We start from the raw sequence: 9,306 nt of genomic DNA, 5'->3' as shown, positions 1-9,306 counted from the left end.
TCCTCTGCCTAAAGCAAACCCGAAAGCTCCATCCTTGACTTCTCACTCAGAATGAGAATCCTGCTTTATATATTATCCAGAAAAGCTGTGGTCTATGACCAGTTGACCATCTCCCCTGGGCCACCTATTGTGGAAACTCACATCATGAAAACACGAGTGCTTTAGGCCCACTTGGGTTCAAGCTCTCCTTAGCAATAAAAACACAACCAACAAAACAACACCAAAACAATAACATTTCTAATTTAATTTTAATTTTTATTTATTTTATTCTTCCATATATCATTCATGAAAGAAATATAATACCTATCTTGCAAACAGACTATAAATAGGATAAATGTGTTTAAAAATTGAGAGAAATGTAAACCAATAGTTTGAAAACAAACATGTATAACAAATTCTTTCACATTTTCAGAAAGCGTGTCACAATCTCTTCTTGAGTATCCCACATGTAATTGGAGACAAGATCAGACATAAGGTTTGCAGGGACCATACAATTTGTTTTCACTAAGGTCAAGGTATATATTTTTTTGTAGCACCTCTAATGTTGACAATAAAAAATATGAACTCATTAAAGATAATTTTATGTATATTGCACAGTGCCAATTCTTCCTAGATAGGGCAGTAGAAATACGCAATCCAAGAGTGCTAAAACACATCATTCTGGATCTAGCCAGATATTCTTCCTTTTCTTGTCATCTGTTATCTAAGGCCTTAATCTTATAAATCCCAATGGAACTTTCCCTGTCTCCATGTTAGAAAATGGCTTTCATGGCTAATTTTCATATTTAATCATTAGCGAGATTATTCTACTTCCAAGGCCTCAGCTTCTCAAAATGTTATTGCTGACTTAGTTCATATGGAAAGATGCTAATATACAGCTCTGTGAGGTAGCAAAAGAGTGACTCTTAAGTGCAGGCATTTGATTCTCCACAGCTCTAGCTATTATTTCTATTTTCTATTTTATACACATATATTTCAAATCATGGAGGTGGTTTGATTCTTCTCAAATTCCCTAGTGCATCTGAATGTACTCCACTAATACCATTAGCCAATATATCATTTAATAGGAAAAATGAAGATACATATTAAATGAAAGAAGTGAAACAAAACAGCAGAGTAATTGTAGATAGAATATGTTGTGAAAAATAATTTTAGACAATTTTATTTTGGTTGAATTAGTATTGCAGCTTCATTTAGTTATATTACCTATTTTAATAGAGCTGAACCATGTAAAGTAAATTGGTATAACCCCTTTGGAAAGTAATTTGGGTATATATATCAAGAACTATAACATTTTTCTATTGAGAGCCATAAAATTGTTCATTGCTTTTGATAAAGTAAGCCCACTCTTGGGAATTTATTCTAAGATGTAATCAAAAAAAGAAGGGGAAATATTCAAACATAGGAAGGTGTTTATTTTGGTATTAGTGATAACAGGCATTGATTAGCGACAGTCTTGAATAGAGGAATGATTAGGATATACATTTTAAATTCATATGAATAATTATGTAGCTACTAACATGATAATCTGATATAGATTGGCAGCTGTGTGTATGGAGTGGACAGTTGTGTGCCCAGATCTACACTGGGACACAGAGAATGGAGAGATGCACTATCGTCTGTCACCCCTGCTTGGTGACAGATAATGATCTGCAATACTGAGAGTTGCTGATATGCTCAGTCAGCAATGCTTCACTTTTATCACCTATACTTACTGCCTTAGTGATCTTATCCAGTCTCCTGATTTGAAATACATTCATATGCTGATGACTCACAAATTCATATCCCTATCCCAGACTTCTCTAAACACAAAACTTGTATATTCTTTGGCATTACTGTCATATTTAATAGACACTTTAAATCTAACATGTCCAAAATGCTCACAACACCTGGCATTCTCCCATAGATCCACTCCACCCATAGTCTTTCCTTTTTCAGTGAGTTACAAATCTATCCTTCCCACTTTTCAGTCCAAAAACATTGACGTCATCATCTTTGAGGCTTTTCTTCCTCTATCACCATTACCCAATCCTTCAGGAAATCCTACTGGCTCTCCCTTCTTAGTATATCTAGAATTTCACTCTTTCTTACCTTCTCCACAACCATCACTCTGTCCTAGACTAGCACCTTTTCTCAGAATTACTACAATAGGCTTCCTAAAATTATCCCTTCACAGACTGATCTTAACACAATATAGAGATGGTTTAAAAACTTTTAATAATTCTGTGATACATGATCATGATTCATACATTAAAGAAAAGAGCTATGGATGCCAAATTATGGTCTCAAACTTGGCTTTTCTGATGCTAGCTTCTAGGACCATTTTGTTAGATAATGTTTTATTGCTAAGAGGTCTTTCTAAAGTGATAATTTTGATAATAAATAAACTAAGCATATTTAAATAACATTTTAAATATTTCTTTCCTCTACTATATTTAGGATGTATTTTTGCAATTAAATCGATTAATTTGGTTTTGACCTTTTTCTCTATACACTTGAGAGCTGTAGCAAACAAAACAGAATTAAATCTTGCATTTAAAGAGTTCCTTGAACAGAATCCCAAGGGTTTTGCTTTCAAAATTTTCACATCATTAAATGGATTCTCCCTTTCCCTGGCAATTTTTTAACAAAGCTCTGACAGACAACACATATTTCCCTAAATTCTGATCAGTTCTTAGGTTTCTGATCAGTTCTTAGGTTATCGGTCAGTTCTTGGGTTATTCTCATCTCTTTGAAACTTAACATCTACTGCCCCCCAACCCACCATTCTAAAAACATTAAATAATATGGTTCAGTTTCTTCCATTTAATGCTCTGAGTCAGAGTTTCCATAATTCTCATATAATAAGAATCACCGACTCTTAGAAAACATACAGATTAACAGATTTCTCCCCGGGGAAAATCTGACTTGATGGATCCAGGTTAAGCATGAGCAAGATATTTTTAACAATCATTCCAGGTGATCCTTATTTTCAGGCTGGTTTGGGAAAGATTCTGGATAGCTTAAAAAAAGTTAATAGCACAGTTGTTAGTACGTTCTTGGATTGTGGAAAATTACTGAAGTAAAAAGTAAAAGACTTCATTAGAAATCATGTAAAATCTTATTAACCTGAAAAATAAAACCAAAAATATTTAGAAGAAGACTTGAGTCAGACAAACATTCAGGAATCTATTGGCATTGGTATGTTTCTGTCTACTGTATGATTGCAAAGGCGAGTGTTTGTTCTCTCTGATATCACACAAATCACAAATGTACCTGAAAGTGGTACATATGATTGGGTCACAGTCAAATGCCTCTTAAGACCTTGGAATTCAGGCTATTCTCTGAGACTTAACATAGTAAGTTTTTCACAAGGAGTTGCAGTTACTCACCTGTTGAAAATAATTGCCTGTGTGAGTGAATCATGCAAGGACATTGAATATGATCATTGCAAAGTGAGAAGTGGATGTTACCTCAGAGAAGCAGCACTGGAATGTGGTACAGTTTTGAAAGCTGCATTCTAATGAACTATTTCCTCTCTTGATAAAGAATGCTGTAAAAATGCAGGCTGTTCATCATGAAACATAGAATAATGAAGAAGTAATCAAAATGCAATTCGGATTACATAAGCAGTTTTGTCCCTGGAAGATGGCAAACAAAAATTCTGATCTAATTGTTTAGACAAGATGAGTCTTGCAGAAAAATCTGAGGACCTTCTCTAGACATATGGTGATCCAACTAGGACGGATAGAGCCGATTTGTTGTGTATTTCTTCTGGACAGCCAGCTGGCCTGCTTCACAGGCAATAAATAGCTTATCTACATCCTTTGAAAGCACTGGTTGAAAAAGTCATTGAGAAAGATATTACATGCTCATTGGAGCTGATGAGTCATAAAACTTTAATTTCAATTAAAGTCTATGGATTTTCTTTTCATCCGTATAAACAAATAAAATGAATATGTATAGGATCAATGTTTGTGATTACCTGGAATCACTATTTGTTATAAATGATTGTAGAGATTTAATGGGTAATAGGGTTAATATTTCTTCCTCTTCTTCAACCAGATAACAGCACCACACTATGGTTCTTCTCGTCTGATAGTGCAATGTTTAAGTAATGATGAAAATCAGAATAACTATATTCATAATACAAATACCCCATCCCTAACTTTGGAGGGATTCTGAATTGATAGAATTGGTCATCTAACATCTGAGGAAGAAAAAGTTTTCTCATGTATACCTAGGGTCCTTGGAATGAGAATATCAGCACAGCTCTTGCTCAGTTCTTTCCTCCTGTGTGGTTCCTTCATCAATCCATTCACCACAGTTGAATCGTCCTTTGCATGCGCTGTGTTGTTCAGGTTGGGTTCTGTGATAATCATCTATAATTGTCCCACCTTCTCTAAGGGGCATGACATCTATGTTAGCAAGGGTCACCTGCTCCATAGAATAAAAATATCATCCACATACGTCCAAGAACACCTCTGATAAAAAGGAAGTAATGTGTACCCATCAGTCTCATCATTCCACAGCTCCAGTGAAGGTGGAAAAAAAGAAAAACTTAATCAATGTGCAATATTGGTGAAATTATAATATAATTTATGTAATTTTGCTCATATATACTAATCCATGAATCTTTTCCTACAATTATCATGCACATTAATAAGTTATTTCTTGTGGAGTATAATCTTTACAGGATGGGAATCTTTTCTTTCTCAGCCTTAATTGGTCAGCTCAGCATCCTTGAAGAAAAATAGTAACATGGGTGTGTGTGTATGTGTGTGTATGATGAATTCATTGAGACATTCAAATTACAGTATTAGAGCATTCTGACCTTATAATCAAAGATACTTCAAGGTCTCCCAAGTGCTATTCCTTTACTCCAGTTCATATGCAGGGTTACAATTGTGCAAACTCCTATGATATCTTTGCACATAACACAGATATTTACTCATCTCCCATATACATATCCAAATAAACAAAATTATTATGTTACAGTTCATCAAATCTAAAACCATATTTTTCACATTTTATCATTTAGAAACTGGGAAATGTTCTAAAATTGATGGTGTCTTGATTTTATAAATTATGACATACTTATTTATACCTTGAATTATAGCCACACTTATATAAAAACACCTACTCATAATAAATTCAGACAGAATTTCAAATCGTATAAGGATAAATTATTTCAAAATTTACTATGCTTAAAAATTTATACTCTTGGTGTATTAGTTATTGTCATAGTGATGCTAGATTTGGACACTTAGATGATATAGCAAGTCAAATATGAGACAGTAACAATTGTCTAATTTTATCATTATATTAATATTCAATGAATGCTAAATACTTTTCTGGAAAGATTCATTCTGCCTAAATAATCCATTAATATGAAAAGTTTTATTTATAAGGTAAATCAGGATATCAGACATAATGTTTCACAAATAAGTAAATTTTAGGGTTTGGTTTATACCAAGTATTCTGAGCTTTCTGGATAATGTTGGAGATTATCCAAATTGTGGGCTTGATCTAATATTATTTGAGGATGGAAATTAAGGCAGTGCCAAAGGATTTCTAACCAGCAATTTTTTCACAGCCACTTTCACCTCTTTGTTCCATAGACTATAGGATTCAGCATGGGGGTTAGTCCACCATACACCAAAATCATAAATTTATCTATTTCCTGTGAATCTACATTTGAGAGCTTCAGGAACATGGAGAGGGCTGTCCCATAAAACAAAATCACCACAGTCAAGTGGGCTGCACATGTTGAAAAGGCTTTGTTTCGACCGTCTACTGAGCTAGTTCTCAGGATGTTGGAGAGGATCAATGCATAAGAGATGCAAATTAGAAGCATTGGCACGGGAAGAAGAAGTATAGTATCAACAGCATGATTAACTGTACCGTGGAGCTGTCCACAGAAACCAGTTTCAAGACAGCCAGAATTTCACAAGTGAAATGATTGATGATGCTATAACCACACAGAGATAGCCACAGCACAGGCACTGTTTCTACCAAGGTGGTGAAGCAGCCTGTCATCCAAGAGCGAGCTGCAATTTGCACACAAACTCTCTTGTTCATGATGATGGAGTACCTCAGGGGTTTGAGGCCAGCATCACTCTATACGGAAACCAGGCAAAGACACCATGAAAAAAGAAAATTACAGACCAATATTCCTGATGAACATAGATACAAAAATATTCAACAAACTATTAGCAAACCTAATTCAGAAATACATCAAGAGGATCATATACCATGATCAAGTGGGATTCATCCCAGGGATGCAAGGACGGTACAACATTCAAAAATCCATCAACATCATCCACCACATCAATATAAAGAAGGACCAAAACCACGTGATCATCTCCATAGATGCTGAAAAAGCTTTCAACAAAATCCAACATCCATTTATGATAAAAACTCTCAACAAAATGGGTATAGAGGGCAAGTACCTTAACATAATAAGTGCCATATATGACAAACCCACAGCCAACATCATACTTAACAGCGAGAAGCTGAAAGCTTCTCCTCTAAGATCGGGAACAAGACAGGGATGCCCACTCTCTCCACTTTTATTTGACATAGTTCTGGAGGTCCCAGCCATGGCAATGAGACAACACAAAGAAGTAAAAGACGTCCAGATTGTCAAGGAAGAAGTTAAACTGTCACTCTTTGCAGATGACATGATATTGTACATAAAAAAAACCTTAAAGAATCCACTCCAAAATTACCAGAACTAATATCTGAATTCAGCAAAGTTGCAAGATACAAAATTAATACACAGAAATCTGTTTCATTCCTATACACTAGCAATGAAGTAGCAGAAAGAGAAATCAGGAAAATAATTCCATTCACAATCACATCAAAAAGAATAAAATACCTAGTAATAAACCTAACCAAGGAAGTGAAAGACCTATACTCTGAAAACTTCAAGACGCTCATGAGAGAAATTAAAGAAGACACCAATAAATGGACACCAATACTATGCTCATGGATAGGAAGAATTAATATTGTCAAAATGGCCATCCTGTCTAAAGCAATCTACAGATTCAGTGCAATTCCTATCAAAATACCAACAGCATTCTTCAGTGAACTAGAGCAAATAGTTCTAGAATTCATATGGAATCACAAAAGACCCCAAATAGCCAAAGCAATACTGAGAAGGAAGAATAAAGGTGGGGTGATTTTGCTCCCCAACTTCAAGCTCTACTACGAAGCCACAATAATCAAGACAATTTGGTACTGGCACAAGAACAGAACAATAGACCAATGGAACATACTAGGGAGCCCAGATATAAACCCAAGTATATATGGTCAATTAATATACAATAAAGGAGCTATGGACATACAATGAGGAAATGACAGCCTCTTCAACAACTGGTGTTGGCAAAATTGGACAGCTATGTGCAAGAGAATTAAACTGGATAATTGTTTAACCCCATACACAAAAGTAAACTTGAAATGGATCAAACACCTGAATGTAAGTCATGAAACCATAAATCTCTTAGAGGACAGCATAGGCAAAAATCTCCTGAATATAAACATGAGAAACTTCTTGAATGCATCTCCTTGACCAAGGGAAACAAAAGCAAAAACAAACACATGGTACTACATCAGACTAAAAAGCTTCTGTACAACAAAGGACACCATCAACATAACAAAAGGCATCCTACAGTATGGGAGAATATATTTGTAAATGACATGTCCCTCAAGAGGTTAACATCCAAAATATATAAGGAACTCACACACCTCAACACCCAAAAAGCAAATAACCTGATTAGAAAATGGGCAGAAGATATGAAGAGACAATTCTTCAAAGAAGAAATTCAAATGGCCAACAGGCACATGAAAAGATGCTACACATCAGTAATCATCAGGGAAATGCAAATTAAAACCACAATGAGATATCACCTCAACACCAGCCAGGATGGCCAACATCAAAAAGACAAGGAACAACAAATGCTGGTGAGGATGAGAAAAAAGGGGAACTCTCTGTATTGTTAGTGGAATGTAAATTAGTTCATCCATTGTGGAAAGCAATATGGATGTTCCTCAAAAAACTAAAAATAGAAATACCGTTTGACCCGGGAATTCCACTCCTAGGAATTTACCCAAAGAAAACAACTTCTCAGACTCAAAAAGACATATGCACCCCTATGTTTATCACAGCACTATTTATAATAACTAAGACATGGAAGCAACCTACGTGTCCATCAGTAGATGAATGGATAAAGAAGAGGTGGTACATATACGCAATGGAATACTATTCAGCCATAAGAAAGAACCAAATCATACCATTTGCAACAACATGGATGGAACTAGAGGATATTATGCTCAGTGAAATAAACCAGGCAGAGAAAGAGAAGTGCAAAATGATTTCACTCATTTGTGGAATAAAACAATGAAGCACAACTGAAGGAACAAAACTGCAGCAGACTCACTTACTCCATGAAGAGACTAGTGGTTACTAAAGGGAGGGGTGTGGGTGGGCGGGTGGGGAGGGAGGGAGAAGGGGATTGATGAGTATTATGTTTAGTACACATATTATGGGGAGTTCACAGGGAAGACAGTGTAGCACAGAGAAGGCAAATAGTGAATCTGTGGTATCTTGCTGCACTGATGGACAGTGACTGCATTGGGTTATGGGTGGGGACTTGATAATAAGGGTGAATGTAGTAACCACATTGTTTCTTCATGTGAAACCTTCATAAGAGTATATCAATAATACCTTAATATAAAAAAAGAATAAATGGTATTAATCTTACAGAAACAATTATAACTCAGAAAACAGAGGATACATTTTCATATTAGGAGGCAACACCTATGAACTTTTTTGTGAGGCCAACATACCCTGGTTTCAGCAAAATATGACAAGAATATTATATTGGAAGAAAATTATAGACCAATATCATTCATGGATATTGAATGATATCAAGAATCTTAATGAAATATCAGGAAATTATGCCCACCAGTATATCAAAAATGTATTGTATCATAAACAATTGTCATCCAAGTGAGATTGGTTTAATATTTGAATATCAGAGAATTTCATCACATTAACAGAAGGAAGGAGAATTCATATGACATGTCAATAAATGCAAAATAAGAATTTATGATACTCAAATCCTATTTATTGTAGAAAAAAATACTCTGAGCAGACTAGAAATAAAAGAATACTTCCATGAGGACATCAGCAAGGTGGTGGAGTCAGAGTTTCCAGAGCTCATGACCTCACAGAAACATCGGTTGAAGCAATATCCACAAATGAAAATATTTTCACAAGTGCTCAGGTTTTCAGGTGAGAGATTACAGATTGGTAAATACTTT

The sequence above is a fragment of the Manis pentadactyla genome, chromosome 3 (genome assembly GCF_030020395.1).
Source record: "Manis pentadactyla isolate mManPen7 chromosome 3, mManPen7.hap1, whole genome shotgun sequence".
NCBI lineage: Eukaryota > Metazoa > Chordata > Mammalia > Pholidota > Manidae > Manis > Manis pentadactyla.
Note: the sequence above shows the minus strand (reverse complement) of the source record.